Here is a 23,542-nt window from a genome sequence, read left to right as displayed (position 1 = left end):
GAATATAAAAATCCAGTCAACTCAGATCAAACAGAAAACAAGGAAAGAACAACAATAAAAATAAAAATCTTCATACACTTATCATAGCATTAACCCAGAATGTACAGTTTCCTCTACACTGGATTTGCACTCTGAGTATAAGCAGCCAAGCAGTTTGGCCCTCTGGATTCATGAACTGTTTACCTGAAATACTGAGGACTGACACTCCTTCTGCACTGATGTCCTGGTTGCAAACTCTGGCGTGGGCATGACCAACTACAGACCTCTGTGGTGATATTAAGATCAAATGACCTCAGTCAAGTTAGGGGGATGTAAATGTGGTGTAGTTTACTTAATTCCTGGTTTATTTTTTCAGTCTGATATTATTCCACAGCAGTTCTTACAAGCTAGTACAGAGAGATCTGTACATTTCCTTTGAAACTTTCCACCTCTGTTGTCTGTGAATTTAGTTCCACATCAAATGTTCATCCGGCAAGTTGCCTTATGTGGATTAGACCCAAGATATACAGAATGTGTTTCACAGTTTTTAAGATTATGTTTAAGAATAACAATGAGCCAACTAAATCTAGTGGTTTTTTTTTTTTTTTTTTTTTTTTTTTTTTTTTTGTCTTTGTCCTTTTTAGTGCTGGGACCAGACTTGTTCCTAGCTACTCAGAGGGTTAGGACTGACAGTGTTCCACCAGTCTTCCTGTCCAGAAACATGTTTTATTTCTTCCCTGATTTGTTTAGTGTCATGAAGTATTTAGTCATGAGAAACTATATGAAACCAATAAACGCTTTTCTCTGATTTCACATTGTATCTTCATTGAAATACACATTTTCCCAAAAGGATGACAAGGCTTACCTCAAATGGAACAAAGCACAGGAGAGTTAGAGATTAATCAGAAAGACCTTTCTATGCAGAGAAGTTGTGTCACTGCTCTTCAGTCATAGCTTTTAATCAAATACCTTTGGGAAGAAAATGTTTGTGCTATGGGGGATTTAGGTGAACTAGCTGGAACAATATATCATCTGAAAATGAGTAGTACTGTACTTCGGCTCTATCACTTTACTCTTGGCAATTGACATTTTCTCCTATGGCACAAAAGAAAGAGAAATCTCCAAAGAGTCTAATTTGCTATCATGAAATCTGCAAGCAGATCTCTATTCATACACATCTGTTTGCTTTTCCCTGTGTTTGTAATAGAGGAGGTCCCATCAGAAGATAAAACCCATCTTTCAATCTTCCTACTGTGTTATATTTTCCATTTGTCCTTTGCCTGGCTCCTTGCCCTTTGAACATTCTAAAGTTAGTCATACTTAACCCTTTTTCATCTTTATATTCTCTGGGGTTTTCTTTTTTGCATTCTTCTACTTTGGAGATGAATTGTCTATAATAATCATTTTCACTGTGCACTCTACTAAAATCTGACATTTCCCCTATAGCTCACCAGTACTTCCCAATATGTGGTCACTAGCCATGTGTGGTATTTATGTGGATTTAACTTAAATAATATTAAAACCCCAGTTTCTCAGCTTCACTGGCTACATTTTAAATTCCCAGTAGCTATGATATATCATGTGACTTTAATATTGAACAGTGTAAATACAATACATTTCTCTTATCTGCAAATGTTCTAATCAGCAAACTGTTTCCAGATGCACTGTCTAAAATGCAGACTCTATGGAAACCTGAGATGCTATGGAAACTGAGTTATACGGATTCTGACTTAGGTTACAAAGCTCAAAGCATCTGCCCATTAATATGTCCAGTTTTCAATGTTTTATGTATCACTTAAACTATACATTTAAAAACAACAATAAACGAGCAAAAGCAATGGAGCACAAAGTTTCTCTGTTAGGGATTGTGTGACCAAGGGTTGAAGTATTCCTGACCTCACCGATAGTAATTTTGAAAATATTATCATCAAAGAGAGCTAAAACTATACTTTACTTTCACTTTTTAAGCCTCTCAAGCCAAACACTACCGCATCTGATTGAAGCACAGTTACTTACATTCATGATAATCACTGGAAAGATTGATTTGCCTTTATTTTCGAAAATGCTTTTCTTCCTTCTTGAAAGTTTGTAGGTGTTTCCACTGTGTGGTTCTTTGTACTGCTGTGTTGATACTAACAACAATCACGTGACACAGACATCCCTCTTTTAGTGACAAGGTCTTATTTCAAATTGAGAAAATAATTACAATGCTGACAAAAAATCCTTGGGGTACAGTAGTGCTTATAATGAGAAAATTGTACACCTATGAAGGTAAAGGGTTTGGCCTTGGAGCCTGGAAATGTTTAGTTTTTGTCTCAAGGGTGGAACGGAGATGCCTACTGAAGCACCCTGGAAATGTACTGCTCCTTTCTGTGCCTACATATGCCAATCAGTGCCTTTCTGATGCCTTGCTGTAATAGTTATTAGGGAAATTCTGAAGCAGTTACCCATTTCAGTATGTCTGGAGAAAGTCCAGATACAGGTGCATGAATTAAATCACTTATGTGTGCATCACTTGAAGCATGAAGTTCAAACCCATTGGAAGCCACAAATTATATGCTTGAGAGACTCATGCAATTTCAGAAGGAACTAGCCTTAAGTACTGGAAGAAAGGACACATGAGAGCTATGTTTGCCTCAGTCTGCTGACATCTTACTGCTAGCTTTGTTAGCCTCTAAAGGATAATTCCAGAGGTCAGAGGAGAAATACGAAGAAATAGCACCATAACTCATTCTTATTTGAGCTAGAAAAGATTGTAAGTTATATATATATATATATATATCATAGTTGCTCTGAAATGTGTCTATGATTGGAATGGAGCACAGTGTATTAGCAAGTAGAATCTATCTTTTAAAAAGCAATTACTGTATCTCATCAACAATCATAAATATTTAAATCCTGAATTTTGCATTAGTCATTTACCAGCACACAATAGCTTCCAACTGATGGAAATTATTATGAATTTTGAGGAAAAAAATGATTTTCATAACATATTTGCTGTAACTCCTGTCACAAATAATAGAAGCAAAACAAAATTAAAGTTGTCAGTGTTCTACCTCAAAATAATTACACCATTATATTTTCAATTGTACAGTAAGAAATCTATTTTTAAAAAGTTTCTCCTAGATCATTTTTAGGCCAAAAAACAACTCTATAACTATTACTGAGGTGATACATAGACTGAGCTAGTTAGAAACTAGTAGCGCTATGAGAGGAAGACATTGCTCATGTCAATGAGGCCTTTCTTTTACCTTCCAATTCTAAACCAACATAAATTTCGGCTGCCAAAAGATAGTTAACTTTGCAGCTGGAAGAGATATAGGACTTTACTACCAAATCCTTAACATGTTTCTCATTTGGAGTGTTATAAAACTGTTCTGCCAATAGAGGGTATGCAAATCCCATCATGAAATAAACCTTTTGGGAATATTGCTCCTTGTAGGTAAATGCAAAAAGAAAAAAAAAATCAGTGTTTTGAAGCAAACTTCAAGTGATCAGCCCAAAGAAGGTTTTCTCCCAAGAATTTCCTGCTATGATTCCTTCATCTCAGCTATTGGTGATAAGGAAAAACTGCCTAGTTGGCTAATGTCTTCATATGATTTATACTGTCATAACAGAATACATAAGATTGAGTAATTTGTAAAGAATATATTTATTTGTTATAATTTTGGAGGCTGAGAAGTTCAAGGTCAAGGTATTTTTATCTGCTGAGGCTTTTATTACTATGTCATTGAATGCTGGAACATAGAAGAGCAAGAGACCCTGTGTAAAAGACCAAGAGAAAGGAAAGGAACAGACTCACCTTTCCATCTGGAACCCACTCTGCTATTCCTAAATCATTCCTTGCATGATAGCACTAATTCACTCACAGGTGCAGAAGACATCATGCCCTGCTGATTTCTTAAAGGTGTTCATTCTCAACACTGTTACACTGGGGATTATTTCTCTGACACTTAAACTTTGAGGGACACATTCAGACCATAGCAGAGTCACTTATGTGTATATTTTTCTCCTTTGCATCTTCCACCTCCTGTTCCTCACTTTCTTTTCTCTTTCACTTCCTTCACCACACACATACAGAAAAAAAGGTAATATTCAAAGGGATCATTATTAGAAGAGGCTTAGGAAGATGCTTTTAGCAAGGAAGAATTTTCTTTAAAAAACTTGCACAACGAATGATTCCTGAAATGTGAAGAGGATAAAGAGAGAAGATCTGTGACTTCCATGTGTGCTTTCTTTTCTTTCCTTTTCTGGTTTTCATGTTTATTAAATCAGATTGGATACTGAAGAGGAGAGCAATTGAATAAAAAATGAAATTTTAGAGTATAATGCAATATTTAAGATGGTGAGACTCAGACAAGATTAACCCTGTACACTTCAGGAGGGAAAAGAAAGGATTTGGGGGTGGCGGAAAAGGATAACTGTGATTTTCTGAAGAAATTATATGTTAAAATATGTGAAACCAGACAGCAGGAAAGTGCATAAGGACACAATAGGGAATGAATTCTTAATGATTATGAAGCAAGGCAAAAACTGAGCTCAGAAAGAAAACACTAAAGTATATTTGCTAAAGTGAATACAAAGCAGAGCAAATGGTGGCCAGGAAGCTGGGATACATTTTCCTGAAGAGGGTGAGTGGCTGCTGCTCTGGCTCACACAGTGCTCCCTCGGACAACACCTTTAGTTTGTACAATTTATGTTTATGTGTTCATATTTTACAGCTGAGGTTCTCTATGGAAGTGAGATGAAAACAGCATTTTCAGTTACAGTAGTTGTACAAATGTTTATTTAAACGGGGAAAAATAATTCTCTAAAATCTAAAACATGAATTTACAACCATTGAGAATGCTTGACAAAAGAGCTTTTCAAAGGAAAAGAACTATGCAGATCACAGGGCATCCTTTTGCAAAATAAAACAATATGTGGTCATGCTAGGGGAAGTAACTCTCTTTCATTGTATTTCTTTTCCAGTTCTGTAGGCTTTTCTAACATTTTCCCAGAATAGATCAAATGAAGATAGAAATTATACATTTCTCATGCAGAGCCACGCCACCCAGTAGACGGCAATTTGTGTAACCAAATTAATAGCGCATTACCTGCCGCTCCATTCCCCATAGTTGTCTAAGCCTTATGATGATAATACAACCATTTGTAAAAATTTTCAGTAGCAATTTTAAATGACTGTCACATTGAAATCCATGCCACTTTGCCCTCGAAACAACAGACTATGAAATCATTTGGAGATTGGACACTATAGGCATAGATATCTAAGTAGTGCATAATATAGATTTCTTAGCTCTTTCATTGGTCAGTGTACCTAGGGAGAATATAGGCTCTTTAGACCACCCAGAATTCTCTTTACCCTTTCATATCCCTGGAGTGAGTGCCTCTATCAGTCTTTTCTGCTAAATTTCTTATTAGAAATTGAATTATTCAGCCCTTTCTCAGTGGAATTATTCTATAAGTTTTTCTAATAAATAGCTCAAGGAGATAAAGAAGGGAGGAGAACAGGGAGAGAGACTTGGGAATGAGACATGGAGCAGATCTAAGTTGAAAATCATGGAAAACTACTTTACTGACTCCATGACTGTACATTTTGTTTCTGCAGCCACAGAGAACACTCTAGCACTATAATGGATATTACACCATCTCTTCCTCTTCTTTTCCATATTTGCTTGGATATATAGTGCTTTCTGTATTATTTTATAATTAACATTTGTGGCCACAGCAAAGATAAACTAGTAAGAGCAAATCAGGAGAAGAACAACCAAGTTTCTTGTGCTTCTGGATTCATCTATTCTAGAGAAGCAGGGCTGAAATACCTATTTAGTAGAGCCATTGGTTTTTATTTTGTTAAGAGATGTAACATCCCTCTAAATATTCTATTAGTAGGCTTCATCTTATAGAGAGTTAGCATACATACAAGCCTGAGCTTATTGGTGTTGGATCTCATTGCAATGGAAGTTTATGTTCATTTTACTGGTTAAAAAATTTTTGGCAAAATAAAAAGTAGTCTAATGCCTGCAAGGGGAAAGAGAATAGTTTCACTGGTCATTTAATTTTAGTAGGGTTCCTAGTTCTTCTATTGCTGATAGTGTTGGATTCACCTGATAATCACATGGACTCCTGTCCAGACATGAAGAGAAACAGCTGGTCTTTTTTGAGTTGCAAGTTAGCAAAAACCAGGAATGCAGCTTTCTTCTGCTTGGTGAGAGAATGCAAAATATCCTTGCTTTGTCTTCCTCATTTTGTTCTGAGGTCCCAAAAGAGCTTGTCCTTTTCTCACCACCATTTTTGAGGTTCGCTTTGTTTGGCTCTTGATCCACTTTCAGAATTTAAATTTATTCTCAGTGAAGAGATACTTAAGGAAAAACAAGTGTATGCCATCTTGTAATACACTCTCTAATGTATTTTGAAATTTTTATTCTCCAGGTTTTGACATAAAATTATAGTATCTGCTTATGTGTTATTTTGTAATCTATATGTTTTTACTTTGCCTTGTTATACATGCTAAGTCTTGTAGTACAGTGGTTTTTTTATGAATAAAAATAGGAGGGAACATCTTTGACAAATGTCTATACTCAAGAAGAAAAGTTTAGTCTCTCTGATTAAGTATGATATTAAATTTCTTTTCAAATTTTTTTCATTAGTTGAGGAAGATTTATTTTCCTAGTTTGCCAAGAACTGGATTTTTTCCTTTTAAGTAAATGGATGTTTCTTCATGTTATATTCTTTGTATGTATTAAGGTGATCATGTGGTTTTTCTTCTTTGGATTAGAGATACAGTGAGGTACAGTAATTGAATTTTAAATACTGAACCAACTTTGTGTTCTTTGGATAAACTCCACCAGGTCATTCTGTATTATCTTTTATACAATGTGTTCATTTTGCTAAATTTTTGTTGAAAATTTTGCATGTTTTTATGAGGCATATTGCTTTCTTCTTTGTCAATTTCTTTTTTGATTGGTCAATTTAATTACTACATTTAGTGCTACTTACATTATTCACCTTTTCTTCACTGAGCATTGGTAGCTAATGCCTTCCAAGGGGGAAAGGAAGTTCCTCATCTGGATAGTACAAAGGGGAAATGAAGAAGGACAGATTGGTTTCTGTTATTCCCAGGAGGGAAGATGTTTGCCAAGATCTTAATCTAGGTTGTCAAATTTATTATTATAAAAGTTTTCATAATAATTTTATTTTGCTTTATTATTTGTAGGTCTGAGACAATGTGTTTTTAAAATCTTATTATGGATAATGTGGTCTCTCTTTTGGACAACAAGGTAATTATTCTTATTTCCTTTAAAAAAACTAGATTTTAGCCAGACCTGCTGGCACAAGTCTGTAATCCCAGCACTGAAGAGGCTGAGCAGGAGGATCATTGTGAGTTCGAGACCAGCCTGGGCTACAAAGTGAGCTCAAGGCCAGCCTTTACTGCATAGCTAGACCCTGTCTCAAAAAGACCAAAAATAAATAAATAAATAAAACACCTAGATTTTTACTTCCTTAATGTTTCTGTTGTTTTTCTTTTCTCAACTTCCTGCTTACATTTATTATTTCTTTCTTTCTGCATATTTTAATCTGCATCAATTTTACTAGTTTCATCAATAAGGCATGTATCTCATATATTTGGATTCATTATTTTTTCTAATATTAGGAAATGTAGAACCTAGATCATTGCCAACTCAGACTACTATGCATTTTATTTTCTGTGTATACATACCCTTTATTCCTAGGGTGGCATTTATACCTGGGGTGATTTCGCAGTTTTTATAACTTGCTGAAGTATACCTTTTAGAGTCTAGTTAGAAATGTTGACTGCATACATTTCCTTCCTCTTCATCACCATCCCAAACATAGATATATAGTGTTCATACATCCTGTACAAAATTTATCACAAATTTCTTTCCACGAATTTAGTAGTTGGTGAATACATCTTACTTTCTCTACTAAATTATAAATATATTACAGACATGGGAAGTTATATTTACTATAGTCTTAGTCACTTTGCTTATTTCTGAGACACAATACACAACACTCGTATCTTAAAGGAGGGAAGGTTTATTGTTTTTTTTTTGTTTGTTTGTTTGTTTTGGTTTTTTGGGTTTTTTTTGTTTTTCTCCGGTACCGGGAACTGAACTCATGACCTTGCGCTTGCCAGGCAGGTGCTTTGCTGCTGAGCTAAATCCCCAGCCCCAAGGAGGGAAGGTTTAATTTGACTAACATTGTGTACAGATTTCAGCTCATAGATGGTTGGCTCAGGGGCAGAATGGCAGAACACAGAGGTCTGGAAGAGGACAGCAGCTCACCGCATTGCATCCAGCAAGCAGAGCTAGTGAAAGGAGGAGCAGGAAGGGAGAGGCACCCTGCAAGGCCAAGCACCAGCAACCCTCCACTTCTGACAGGACCACTTCTGTCTCAGTCAGTGTTTGACTACAGAAAAATGTATAACACAAGACATACAAATGCATAAGAAATTACAAGACTGGCTTGTGATGGTAATCCATAGAGTTGGATGAGGAAGTGTGCAGAAGTGTCTGCACATTGGAGATTGAAATCTTCAGTCTAAGATGTGGAGTTCACTGCAGTGTCCATGCAAGTCTGTAACAGGAGGCAGATGGGTCTGAGACAGAAAGCTGAAGAGTCTATGACAGACAGTGGATGAGTCTATGCTGGAGCAACTATTTTATTTTCAGAGTACCTATTTTAGTGTTCAGTATTGAATTAACATTAATTAAATATATATATATACATATATATATATATATGAATTTCAAAACTGCCTGAGACTCCTTCAGGGTTTTTTGGAAGAAGTTTCTTGAGTTTGAGAGGATCATCTAAAATTGAGGACATAGGTTTCTTAATTTACATAATTTAGGTGTGGTTCAGGCATGTTTATGTCCATTTCCAGTACTTAGTGTAAGAAAGTGACAGGTGTGTGTTGTGATCAGGGCAGAAATCTGGCTAATTCACAATCATGATTTGTTAAAAATCATAATCTTTTTAATCCCATCTTTGGAAAAAATGCTACTTTCCTGCCACTAAAGCAGGAAATTGGGGTCTTTATTTCCTCATTAAAATACCAATAGTTTTCTACTTTATACTTCACACTTGAAAAGTATCTCACTGGGAAATGGTCTTCATTTTCATCACATACATTGTATTTCTCATAATTTGCCAAAGTGAATGACATGTATTTTCTCGCTTTTGACTTTTTAAAATGTTGAGTCATCAAAGACAATTGAGCACTCACAGAGATAAATGGAAATGAATTGTCTATGTGAAAAGAAGCAAGTTGACAGAAGGAAATTAAATGGAGCAAATATTTCTTTTAGAAGTGGTATCTATTCAGCACATCAGACTTTGAATGATTTGTAGTCATGCAGTCTTACTTTGAAATAAAAAATTGCTAAAATAATTTAAATATGCCTACTCATTGGCTTCAGGACTTCTATACTGTAGAAGCACGTTATCACTAAGGATGATGGCAGAAGAATTGAAACATTTATAGAAGAGAAATGATTTAGTCACACAAAGGGCATGGATTTATACCAAAAGATTAAACATCTTGGAGACGTTAGAAACACTAAGTGGATTTAGAAGGACTAATGGTTAACTTACAGAATGATGATTGTACTCTAGCATATCTTCTCTGATATAGGGACCCTTACAGTCCTAGGGCACCTTCAAAAGGGTTTGAGAGGTAAAAATTACTTTCTAAATAAACTAAGATGCTGTTTGCATTTTTCACTTGATTGATACTTGACCCTGATGGAACAAAAGCAATGATATGTAAAAGTACTAGTTCTTTGGCAGGAAACCAGGCAGCGACACCAAAGTAGCCAAGTAGTCATACTGGCATAGTTTTCACAGGCATGCTTTGCTACAGCGGGGAAAAACTATTGTAGATGTTTTACTTAAGAATACCCTTACTGAAGCACCATATATTATGAGTTTTGTTAAATTGTTATAGTTTGATTATTGAACATCACACAAAGGCCCTTGGACTGAAGCCCTGGATTGTACCCTGCAGCACATTTGAGAGAGGATGGAAATTTTAAGAGGTGGGGCCTTGCGAAAGGAAATTAGGTTAATGGGAGCATCAGCCAGGGTTTTACTACAGAAACAGACATAACACAAGATATACAAATGTATAAGAAATTGTAAAACTGGCTTATGATAGACAGCCACTGAGCTGACACAGAGTTGGATGAGGAAGTGTGCAGAGGGTGTCTGCACAATGGAGACTGAAGGGTTCAGACCAAGGACTGGAGCTCACTGCAGTGTTCCATGCAAGTCCATATAAGGAAGCCAATGGGTCTGTGATGGAAGGCTGATGAGTCTACACCAGAAGGCTGAAAGATCCAAGGTGGAAGCTAAAACGTCTGGACTAGAAGCCAGGAGACGATGCCCAAGCTGCAGGCAAACACTGATGCTCCTCCAAAGAATGGAAACCTGCCCGTCGTTTTTCATTTCCCTTGTATACCATCCAGGCCATGAGCTGCCTTAGGTAGTGTTCTCTACACCCTAGAGTATAGGATTGCTGAGCCAATTTAGTTAAGCTTCTAAACTTCTCAAGTTGACACAATCAATGAAGCACTACAATGGCAGTGTGCCACTGAGGGATTATTTGATCCCTGGGTCCTTCCTATCTCGGTTTTTGCATCCAAACTACCATGAACTGAGCAGTTTTTTTTTTTGTTTTTTGGTTTTTTTTTTTTTGGTTTTTCTCCGGTACCGGGAACCGAACTCACGACCCTGCACTTGCCAGGCAGGCGCTTTGCTGCTGAGCTAAATCCCCAGCCCCTGAACTGAGCATTTTTATTCTACCAATCCCACTGATTTACTCTGCTGTCATAAGCCCAAAAGCAATGAGCCAATTGAGCAGGAACTTAAACCTCTAAAACAATGAACCAAAATAAATCTTTCTTTTAAGGTTACTATATCAGGTATGCTGTCATAGTAGTAGAAACAGACTAACACATAATTCTAGGTTTTAAAATATAACCTATGAAATAGGTAAATTAAACATATCTGTTCCTAAAAATGTGATAAATAAACTCATCTGTTCCTTACCAAATGGGGATCTCCATATATTGCAAATGTGCAATTGGTTAGAGATAGTCACTTTTTAAATGGAAAATTATTTAATTTTATAGAAAGTCTAACAAACATTTATTTATATTTGGACATGTAGGAAATATTTTCTAAAAATAAACAAAGCAAACTTGTTCCTTCAAGAAAAATAACTTGCAAAGTTTATTGTAAACACAAAATCCAAACTCTTAAGTAAAAAATAGAATTTAAGAAAACTTAGATGAACCACATATGCATGCCTGGTTCCCAGCAAATAAAGATTTTTCACATAGATTAGAAGTGTTGTTAACACATGGGAAATTTCAGTTATTTTATAACTCAAAATCAGTACTTTTCAAGTGGCTAATATATGAGGATAGAAAATCATGCAGGAGGAAAAAGCTCTATAGACATTATAAAATAAATCAATAGATTTTAGGGGATCAGTGAGTTAAAGGTTTATTAAAATACCTTCATATTTCTCATGGAAACTGATATTTGTTCACATTTGGTGTAGCAGCCAAGAAGAATATCTGTAATTATCTGAAAATCATATCTGTAGGAAGCCAGGTTTTCTTCATATACTTTAATCTAAATTGCATATTTATGAGTGCACAAGGAGAATAGAGAAAAATGCTATGCTCTCATAAGCAAAATACTGGAGTTTTGAAAAAATACACATCAGTGCCACTCTCTTTACTGAGTTTTTGAAAGTTTAGTTTCTTAAATAAAACATAGAAATTACATTAACATACAATATGTTTGCTGTTGCTATTTAATGATAAATATAAAAATGATACATTTAACATTTTTTGGCCCTACTTACTAATATGGAAAACATGCTAGATATAATCCTTATGAATTAAAATTCATTGGGTTGTTCAATGATTGTTGGAAGTTTAAAGCACTTCCAAAACAAAAATGTTTGAAAAATGGTAACATAGGTAATACCATAAAAATAATTCCTAAAATGATGATTTTTTTTCAAAATTTGAAAGGCCAGAAAAGACCATGAAGACACAAAATAAATAAAACCATATCTCAGAAGAAATCTGCAACCCATTCTAGGACCTGCCATGACCCTGACACTATTTACTATACGTTTTTTCTTTGTCTTAATTTTTTATGCTTTAGTTTTTTGTATTGGTATGTACAAATTCTCCATTGTAGTACAGGTTAAAAATTAAGAACAAAATAAACTACATATTTATCCAGGAAATTTTTGCTCTATCTCCCACTGTATCTTTCTCTGAAAATGGAAAAACATCAAACCTATCAAGCATTCATTTGTTATTCCTATTTTTGTCCTAGAACCTTTAATAACTACAAGCTGTCTTCTGTTTTGATTCTGCACTTCATACTTGATTGAATGAAAACCTCACTTTATGATTTCACTGCATAAGTGGTGTATTGGCTTTTTATTGCTTTTAGAAAGGAGGCAATGCTATAGTCTCATATCACTCTTCCTGTTAGTCTATACTTTCCAGCTGTTATGATTTTCTTTTAGTCCATTTGTACATTATGTTCATTCCTATATCAGGATCTTCCAGAAATCTCCCACTTCTCTGTTCCAATTAGACTTCTGTTCACTCAGTCTTTCATATTTCAACTGAGCTCTGTTGCAAATTCTTTCCTTTTATAGTACTTAATACAGTTTATAATTGCAAATATTTCTAATTATGGTTTTTATTCCCAAGGAAACTCTGAGACAGCTACTCTATTTCTTTTTCCCCTTTATTTTCACCATCTTATAAAAGAAATCAATGATTTTCAATAAATATTTTGGTCCATATGTTTGGAAAAAATTCCTGCTATATGAACAGTGCTTAAAAGGAAATACATGAACATCATAAGTGTCGACAGGGCAGGCGGTCATGAATCAGATAATACGAATTGTTGAGCCAAGTTGGATGGAGAGTTTGTTTCTCTCAATCACCTCTCAGCTCTGTTCACCTGAACATTTAATGATTCTTTCCCAGTCCTGATAACATTACATTTTGCTTGTATAGGAAAAAAATTTAGAAGTTAAATTTAATAGAGAATCTTTATATTGTTATAGCAAATAAAGTATTGCTAACTTCCCAGTTAGGCAATGTAGTATGATGACATTCCATTTTAATCAGCTATATGTATTTTGTATGTTTGTGATCGCTATCTCTTTTCCTTAACACTGTCTGCCTTAATCACCATTTTCCACAGAACAACAAAGTTGTGGGAGTTTCCGTCTCCCACATCCCTCCCGTCTCTCCATCTGAAGCCCTCCACCCCAGTTCCATTTTAGGCTGATCACCTTAGTCTCAGCACAGGTGTTAGCCCAAGATATTTCTTCCCTTGATGCTTGGGAAGAGTTTTAGAAATTATGTTTCCTAAATTCTAAGCCTTTCACTATCTTGCTTCCTCATTTTGTGCTAGTACAACATCAAATGGGTCAGATGTTAAATATTTTTAATATGAGTTAGTATTTGATATTCTCCCATTTAAAAATTATATTAATGCAAGTTAGTAGTACAAGCAGATAGAATTTCCTCAGGGAAGTCATTCTGTGCATCTAACACATCTAAATCTCTTCCAGTCCCATTATCGCCCTACTACTGGTCTTTTTCTATGTCTCTAGAAATATAACTTTCAGAGAGTGATAATGAATTACTTTTGCTAGTATGGTTTTAATACATATATTTTCAGTCTGATTCAGTTTGTTGATGGGTTCTGTTATTATTGTTATTATAGCTTTTAGGGTCTTTGATAATTTTCACAAAGAATTGCCCTATTGTGATTTACTTGTTATTCTGTGCATAATTAAACTTTTTATCTAGAGATTTCTGTCTTTCCAGTCTAGGAAATGGTCTTGGAACGTTCTTGCTTCCTTCTCTTTCCTGCTTCTGGGCTCTGAGTAATCCTGTAGGGAACCATGGGGGCTGATGACATTGTCCATGAGAGGAAAGAGTCTTGGCAGATGTGAAAATGTTAAATTTATATGGGATTTCACACTTTGTTTACAATGTGGTATACATAACTGTGAAACAGAAATTATTAGTCTGTGATCTCATAGGTAAGTTTTCAGGTTAAAAAGAGTATGAAAAGATTAAATGGTGAATCTTTAAATTGGATAACTATATTTTAGAAATTTCAAGCCATTAAGAAGTTATGCTAATTTTAAAACAATTTTTTTTAAAATGACCCCACATATATGAACTTACCATTTCTAAATGATTTGACATGTGTTATGGGTTATATCCAGATGTTCCCCAAAGCCTCATGCATTCAGAAGTAGGGCTTTGGGAAGTGGCTGGATCATGGGCGTGTGATGCTAGGGTAAGGATGTGCCATAACTGGATTTGCCCACTGATAGTTTTAACATAATGGTGGGTGATGGAATTACTAAAGAGGGAAGCCCCACACTTGCTGTACATGGCACCAGCAAATAGGCTTGTAGCCTGGAAGGAATATAAAGGGAACAGAAGAAGGCAGGCTTGTGGCTTCCTGCCTGTCCTGTCATAGATTGTTTCTCCTTTGCTATGTCCCTCTGCCAAGCAGCCCTACTCTGTTTTGTTTTTTTTGTTTGTTTGTTTTTTTTTTTGGTTTTTCTCCGGTACCGGGAACCTAACTCACGACCTTGTGCTTGCCAGGCAGGCGCTTTGACGGTGAGCTAAATCCCCAGCCCCTAAGCAGCCCTACTTTGGAGTCATCAGACTACGGACAAATACTTCTACAAACTGAAAGCTAAAGTAAAACTTTCCTCTTCTAACGTGTGGGTATGAGGTATCTTGTACGAGCAATGAGAAAGTAACTAAGACAACATGCACCCTTTTGTTACTAGACTTAGTTATTACTTACTAAATTTCCATTATTTGAAAAAGTAAGTTAAATAGCTATTATTAATGTATAATTACAATGGTATTATTTATGTTTTACATAATCAATATAAAACAAACATCTTGATCTGTCTACCTCTTGAAATTTTAAAATATAGACAAAATTTAAGAGTTTAATTTTTGACTAAAAAAAAAGTGTCTTTGAAAATCTGAAACATCCTGTGACACAAACAGTGCAATGCAGATTATCTAGCAGGAGGCATATGTAAGTCCAGTCTTAGTTTTAACAGTAGGGATTTCCATGGCCTGAGAGAACATTGAAAATTTCAAGTTAGAAATTAACAGCAATACAGAGTAATTTAAATTGGTATTAAATTGCTTCTTGTCTAGTCTGTAACTCACCAAAAATCTCTTAAATAACTTTAGTACAGTTCCATAAGCAAGGCCAAATATAATTGTTATGCAGAATGATAGTTTTTGAGATACTGGAATGGAATAAAAATTTTGAAACATTTTTAAGGATAACAGTCAATCAAAACACCTAAAGTAAATGGAAAAATTCACCTTGATAACAGCCTACTGCTAAATTTCATAAGATTAGAGAACAAGTATTAGCTTCATTGTAGAGTTGCTATGTGGCTTCTGCCACCTTTTGATTACAGATTTTGTTAACAAAACTGAGAATTGATACCGTTCCTCTGTCTATGAGAACATAAATAAGATATGAAAAATGTGTTCGAATTCTTTCCTAAAAGAGTGATTTTGCAATTCAGATTACAAATATTAATTGCACTAGAAAGAAGCATTGAGGGATGTTTTCAGGAAGTAATAAATTATTTGAGTTCCTTAATCTTTACAGCAGTATTTTGTAGTGGATTGATAACTGGTGGTCAACTTATAATCCCCAGCTGAACTGAGTGAGTGGTGCTGGGTGTGGGAGGCCCACCTGGGGACTGCTGCCAGCAGCACAAGAGGCAGACCTGGAAAAGAAGAAGCAGGCTGTTGGAAGCTGAGAGAGGCTGTTGGGAGCTGGTAGAAGCATGGGGAGCTGGCTTTACTGATGAACTTGGCTGTTTCCACCCTTCAAGGAGCTCGGGACCTCGCTGGCACTGAGAATGGCTTCAGTTCACCTTGGGGAGCTCTGGTCCTCACTTTGAGCACTGCTTCCTGGTTCCAGAGGGGAAGATGGTGCACTACCAGCCTCCTGGCAAAGCTTGCTGCGTTGGCTTCCCTGATGGGAGCTCGGCCATCCTGATCATCGGAGTAGCTTGGGACCTCACTGTTGCCGAGGATGGCTGTGGTACCTTTTGGGGGAGCTCTGGTTCTTCTGAGCATCACTGGCTCCAGTGCAGATCCCTCAGCCTCCTAGCACAGGTCCTTCATCCCGCTGGTACAGACTTCGTAGATTCCACCACTGACCTTTGGGCCTTCCCAGCAGATCAGTGAAGCAGGCCTGCATGAGATGTTGTCATGGGCTTTGGGCCTCCAGTTGGATTCGTGGGAGGCATTGTAATGAGCTGTAGGTATTCAGCTGGACTCATGTAGGACATTGTTTTGGGATCCAGGCCCTCAGCTGGATTCCTTGGTCTTAGTGTGTGGACAGATTCCCTGCACTCTTTTGTATATAGTTCTTTGGGTGACTAGTACAAATAATCATATAAAGTATGTGTTCTGTATTATATTGTTCCCCTTGCAAAAATAAGCCCCAAACCAACACAAAATTTGTACCAGGACAGTGGGGTTATTGTTGTGATGTTGCCTGGCCATATGACTTAAGAACCTTTGGAATTAATTCAGAAAAGGTTTGAGAGACTGGCCAAAGAGGCAGCCCTGTATGCTGCAAACTATACTGGAGACTCTGGTTGGAGCCTGGATAATCAGAGTACTGATGGAAATGATGCCAATTGAGATGAAGCTCAGGAGGCTTCAATTGAGAAGGACTAAATTGGCTGCTGGGTCCCAGGTAATACATTGTCCTTTGGCGGAGGTTGGTCTGCATCTTACTTGTGTTTAGAGATATTGCCTGTTTGGAGAAACAAAATTTCCATGTAGTCTATTTGTTGGGATGGTAGCATGTCTACTGTTGAGAGCTTTTGGCCAGATCTATGTTTGAAATTAAGATCAAAAGCCAGTAAAATGATATGTAACATTTGGCCAGAGGGGTGGCACTAATGGAGCTTTGGGTTGCAAAGATGAAACAGAGGAAAACGTGACTGCTAAGAACAGGACAATGAAAACATGAATTGAAATCTTTTACCCAAAGAGAAGATCATATTTGAATTGCAGGAGATCCCCAGTTTTTAGTCTTGCCATGTATTGTAAAAATTAATGTATTTCTTTCCTTTAGTTGAATTTATCAAATCTCTCTATAAGTATTTATTTTATCTAAAAAGATATGTTCTTTATTTGGTAGATTAGACTTTGTTCTATCAACATAAAGAAGTTATTACCTATTAAGAGAAAGCTAAAATATGAAATGTTACATAATACAATGAAAACTGAAAATATATTTCCAGTGATATTATACTACAATGGAGGACTATTAACATCTGTAAAAGGACAGCTCAATATTCTATTTCACTTTCACTAACAGATATTTCAATTACTCAATTTATATGTTCCATTGTATTTTCTGTCATGATAGGCATTGCACTTTGGAGGATGTTTTACTTAAAAGTAGCTACAGTATTCAACCATTCAACAATGTCTTTATTAAAAGTTTAGGGACACATTTTTAATTTAAACATAGGAATAGTCAACCAGGGATGTAGCTCAACAGCAAAGCACCTGTCCAGCAAACATGAGGTCGTAAGTTCAATTTCTGGTACAAAAAAAAAAAAAAAAAATAGGAATAGTCTACTAATTGTCATGTTATATAATTTCTACAAAGCTGGTCTGCATAGTCAAACTTAATATATTTCTGAAGTTTCCAGGTAGTGGCCAAAAGTAACTCAAATAGTATAGGGCAGACAAAAAACATATTTTACCCCCAAGGGTAAAATATATATTTTACCCTTTCTTTTCAGATATGAAAAGAATATGAAATAGGTATGATGTCAATGCATTTTGCTCAAGCTCCAAGGTAATACAATAGCTTTTGCGCATTTTTCTTTGAGATATTTTTCTGTCTTTCTTTTTGAGTCATTGGAATTATACTGGCTAGTGCTGCATTTGGAAATACACTGAACCAGTGAGTCTTTTCCTTTTGGTTTTCAAGGTTTTCCTTTTTTAAAAGATAGGTTTTCTAGATATAGTATTTTTGGCCAACAGTACTTTTCTCTGAGTATATCCACAGTATTGTCCTATTTCCTTTTGGACTTCATTGTCTCTGACAGTAAGTCAGACATTAAGCTTAGTGATGTTCCTTTGCAATTTAAAAGGAGTTTTTTCTCTTGTTGCTTTCAAGATTTCCTTCTTGTCTTTGCCTTTCAGCATTTTGCTGCTGTGTGACTGTGTATTTTTTTGTGATTATCTTCCTTGGAATTAATTGGCTGTGTACATACATATTTCTTGGCTGTGTACATACATATTTTTCATCATTCAAGGTAAACATTTAGTTAGTGATTTTTTTCCCCTTTGATTCTGTTTTTCTTTTCTTTCTAGCATTCTTTATTGAGAATTTGAGACAGCACCTTGCTATGTTGTTCAGGCTGGCGTTGCACTCACCATGTAGCGCATGCTGGCCTTAATCTTGCATCAGTCCTCTCTCCAGATCTTCCTGAGGGCTGGAGTTAGAGTTGCATGGTGCCACACTTGGCTCTAGCAATTTTTATATTATGTATATTCATAAACTTGACAGTAACTTATATTTCTCTGAGGCTCTGTTCATTTTCCTTCATTCTTTCTTCTCTCTGCTCTTTGAAATGCATGATCTCGGCCTTTCTTCAAATTTATTTTTTCTGCAAGTTTAAATGGACAACTAAGTCTCTCTAATGTATTTTTATTTCAGTTGTTATGCTCTCCGAATGCAGAATTTACATTTGGCTCTTAAAATTTATTTCTATCAGTGTTGCTTTTATAGGAGCTTTCTATAGCTTGTTTCCTGATAGGTTTTTTGGTGCAGATAAGAATAGAAAAAAAAAAAAAAAAAGTGCCTTTATTGCAGGCACGGAGAAGACCGCAACCGAAAAGAGGGATGTGAGCTTCTGAGGGCCTGGCCTGGGGACAAAGGCTAAGTCTGGCCAGGTTGGAGGTGGGGTTTAAGGGGTGGACTTCCTGATCTGACAGACTGGGATTGGGCGGGAGCATGGGGAAATGAAACAGGATATTACAAAAATGGGAGTAGGAGGTCGTAATTTGACTCAGAGGAAGAAGGGTGGGGCTTAGCACATGGCCTGTAGTGGCCAGCGCCATATTGGCTTGGTATAATAGTGGCTCAGTGCCATACACATGGCTTCCAGTGGGCGGCGCCATAGCAACTCCACAGGAATTATAGTGAGGTGAGAAACCCATCATTTCCTCAGTATTAGGTTACACTTTGTGTTCATGTCTCATAGTTTTCCCTTTTTAACTTGGCCTTAGATAATATATTTTAACAGCTCTGAGCACTACCTTCCTCTCTCCTTTTCAGGTTGTTATTACTACATGCTTATCTATTACTTTAGTGACTTGCTTATTTAACTGAAGTCAGTTTGCCTTGCAGTGTAAATCCTTCAGAGGGCACAACCTTAAGTTTGCTCAAACATCCTGGGAAGATATTTGTTTTAGCTTGGCTGTCACTGACAGAATATTTTTCTGATCTCCCTTGTAAGATGTCTGCCTCGGTTGGCAGAAAATAGTTAGAAGTGAGATGATTTTGTCATAGCTTGCCTCTCCCAGTTTTGAGCTTTCCCTCTATGAGTGTGTTGGAGAAGGAGCAACCAAGTACCCACTTTTCCTGGCATAAGATGCCTAGGGTAGCTCTGCCTTCTGAACAGAGACTAGGTGGTGGAAAGCAAACCTTGTCCTCTAAACTGCACTTCTTTAGAATTGGCCCCCTTGAGCCCACTGGTTTCAAAGATGAAAAATGCTGATGATAGGCATTTCCTGAGAAAAAATTATTGCTTTTGTCTCTATGCCAGGGGATGAAGGAGCCCAATTCTCTTAACCCCAGCTGCCTAGGGGCAGAGATTTGCATACTGAGCTGAAGGATGCAAATTAGGGATGGAGTGCCTCAGGCTCCCATCGTTTTCATCCAGATTTAGTAGTCTTCTATGTCAGAAATCAGCCTACCCACTAGTCCCAGAGTCCGTGTTCCAGTCTCCACCTGTAAGGAACCAGCCCACTCCTCTGAGCTTTCCCCACCCAAAACACCACCTACATGGACCTAGTCCTGCTACTAGTTCCTTACCCTGACCCCGGAGTAAAGGAGGATGAATGACAGAGACAGAGAGTTCCTTTAACACAGGAGGGGCCTGGTGGCTTTTGCCTCTTAGTAGGCAGAGAAGCCCCGAGCCTCTGGCCTGTCCTCATTTTATTCACTCAGACACAGGTCCAAGCAATTAATATAACACAACATTCATCTGTCTCATATTACCCATTAGTACATGCTCAGGTGAGCAGTTTAATCTCAGCTGTATGAACCTTTCTTTAGAGCCTGTGACATGCCACCACCCCACATATTGCCTTTCTCCTTTGTACTCATAGAGAAGGCCAATTAGGCCTGAATTCATCTCTGTCTCCTATATCTAAATAAATATTTCTTAATTTCCTGATACCTGCAGGGTACCTCACACTGCCTTTCCAAAATTCATATTCCTTTGAAATATCACAAAATGCTTCTTTTTCTATGAACCATTTTGTTCTCTATCATTTAACAATATATTAGAATGTAGACAACTTCATAATGTTAATACTTCATTTTCCTATGGAAATGACACAAAGAGTATAAAAGTATGCAGTGCTATTAAACAAAATTGTTATTGTTAGAAATATGGCATAATCAAGCTTTTCCTAGAATGGCCTGTTGTGTGCTTTTATATAAATAGCCATAGAAATAAGCATTTTGCTTTGTATCATTTGAAACAAAGCTCTTGCTAAATATCATACTCCAAAAACTGTTTTAAGATTTTCTTTGCCAGCATAAAGCAGCTTTATGGATATCTGATTTATAAGATTATTCAGACTATGATTTTTATGTTTGGAAACATTAGTTCATACATGGGGGCTGGAAAAGAATTAGATCTTAGTTTCCTATTGTAAAACAGTTGTCCTATAAAGGACTTTGGAAATGCAAATATTCTGGCTGTTAATAATTTAATATCAAACAATCTCCAGTTGTTTAAAATCTGAATGTCTTATTTTCAAACCCTGCAGTGTTGCATTTTATTGATCTAGTGGGAATATTTTCACTTTCTTTTCAGAGCTTTCTTGTGAACTCATTAAGACTATAAAAAAGTTTGAAGGCAGCAACCTACAAAGCCCCTAGATGAAAAATGTGGCAAATCACTATTGCAGGCTGCTAGATGTAATCTGTCAGTTTGCAGAGATGCAAAACTTAAACATCAAAAGACAAGTTTCATTCTAAATGGTACAAATAGAATCTCTGAGTTAATTATTTGGAAGAGTAAGGAAAAAGTCATTGACTTAGATATATTAAAAATGTTAGTTATTCTAAAATTTGGAGCCATGCTTAGTTAATAATTTAAAAATAAGTCTAGTTGTTATATCCAGATTTGGGTTCTATTTTTTTCATTGAAATTGCTACACTAAAACTTTTCTTATACAACTGGTTATATTTCTGCACATAAATAGTTGTAGCTTGAAAATGGGATGTCATTCGCCAGCTTCACAACAATGCTTCCAAGCAAGTAGGCTACTTTCTGTCAGAATTGCTACTCCTTTTAGAATTATACTATCCTTTTCTTTCTGTGTTGCCTACAGCTACTCTGCTACTGTTCTACACATATTATGGCTTTGGTACCTGAAGCACATTCTATAGATTTACATACCTTTTCATTTTTTTGGGTGGCCTCAGCATCACCTGTGAAATCCCCACCTCTGCCTGTTTTCTAATTCCCATAGTTTTCCCAACATGAATGGGCATGTACTTCCACAGCAGGCATTTTCCCAGGAAGGCCAAATCCTACAAATTTTCTTGTGTCTGTCAAGCTCAGAATTCACTTTAACATATAACACGCCTATACTCTGACAAGAATTTACTGCTTTTCTACCTCTTTTACCCCCTTATTTATTTCACTTTATCTCATCAAAGGTTCAAGACTTCATTATTTTAATTCTATAATTTATCAGATGCTTCCGATCCCTTGTCTTTTACTAACATTACAGAATCTTCTACCAAATCTCTGAACAACTTTTTCTGTGCTGTGAATTCTTCTGCATCTATCATTTTGAAAGATTCATCCATTTAAAAGGAAACTTGGATCAATGCTATGACCTACATTCTTTTTTCATGCACCTAGTTAAATAAGTGCTACAGAGACAAATAATACACTGTGGAAATATCATGATCAATAACTTTAAAAATTCAACATATATAGTAAAGATTTATATTAGCCATGGTTAGATCCATCTCTGATTCCTCTAAACAATTCCTCAGAAATTTTATGATTTTCTTGTGTCCCCTTCATCATTTTCAAATCAATGTCATTCTCATTAGAAAACCGTACTCATATGAAGAAAACAAATAATATGAAGAATTAGATAAATCCTGTGAGCACTAATTGCAATCCCATTCCTACACACACCTAAAATATATAGTTATTCCATATGCATTGTTTTTCCTTCATTGGTGTTAAAGAAGCTTTTGTCTTTCTTTTTGAGGTTAATGTATCTATAGATGCTCCTCAAATTGTGGTAATAGCATACTCTGGTAAATCTACTGTAGATTGAAAATATCTAAGTAAAAAATGTGTTTAACAAGCTAACCTGCCAAGTACTGTAATTTATACGCTGTAGAGATCATGTATTTGTCCCTGTAGGCTGGGAGCTCTGGCTCATTGAGCTGCCTAGCATCAGGAAAATCTTGTACTACATGTAGCTATCCCAGGAAAAAAACAAAATTCGAAATTCTAAGGACAATTCTTGCTGAATGTGTACTAATCTTACACTGATACAAGTGTCAAAAAGCCATGCATGCAGCCATTACAAATTGCAGATCTTCTTCATGTATTTCTTTTACTTAATTTTCTTTCACTCCCTTGAGAGAATTTGCTGGCTAAATAATGTCTTTATCTTTTTTTTTTTATTATCAATCTCCTTTGTCTCCATAGGTCACTTTCCTTCAGTGCACACATGTGCTTAAATACTCTCTCGGGAAACATACAAGCAGGTAACAATGACAAAACTGTCACTTACCTGTTCTCATGCAAATCTATTTACAATTTTTTCTTTTTTTTCAATAGACAGCATTGAAGAAGTCTTTAGTTATTCTTGGCATTTTATCCATGTCTCCCTAAATCCTGACTGGTAGCAAATTGTTCGATACTATTCCTTTCCTAATTCATTTCATTGCTGTGACATAATACTCTTTGGTCATTGTTAAAACTGTTCTGCTTAGTCTTACTGGATTTCTTTCTATTTTTGTCCCTCTATGTTTGCATTTTACAGAAATTCTCACAGTGTACATATTATCCTTAGTCATTTCACATATTCTCACAGTCTTAGCACCAAGTAAATGCCAATTCCTAAATTTATACCAATGTCAGTTTCATTTGTTATTTTTTCTTTCACTCTAGATT

The sequence above is a fragment of the Chinchilla lanigera genome, unplaced genomic scaffold (genome assembly GCF_000276665.1).
Source record: "Chinchilla lanigera isolate Chin_1 unplaced genomic scaffold, ChiLan1.0 scaffold00062, whole genome shotgun sequence".
NCBI classification, from domain to species: Eukaryota; Metazoa; Chordata; class Mammalia; order Rodentia; family Chinchillidae; genus Chinchilla; species Chinchilla lanigera.
Note: the sequence above shows the minus strand (reverse complement) of the source record.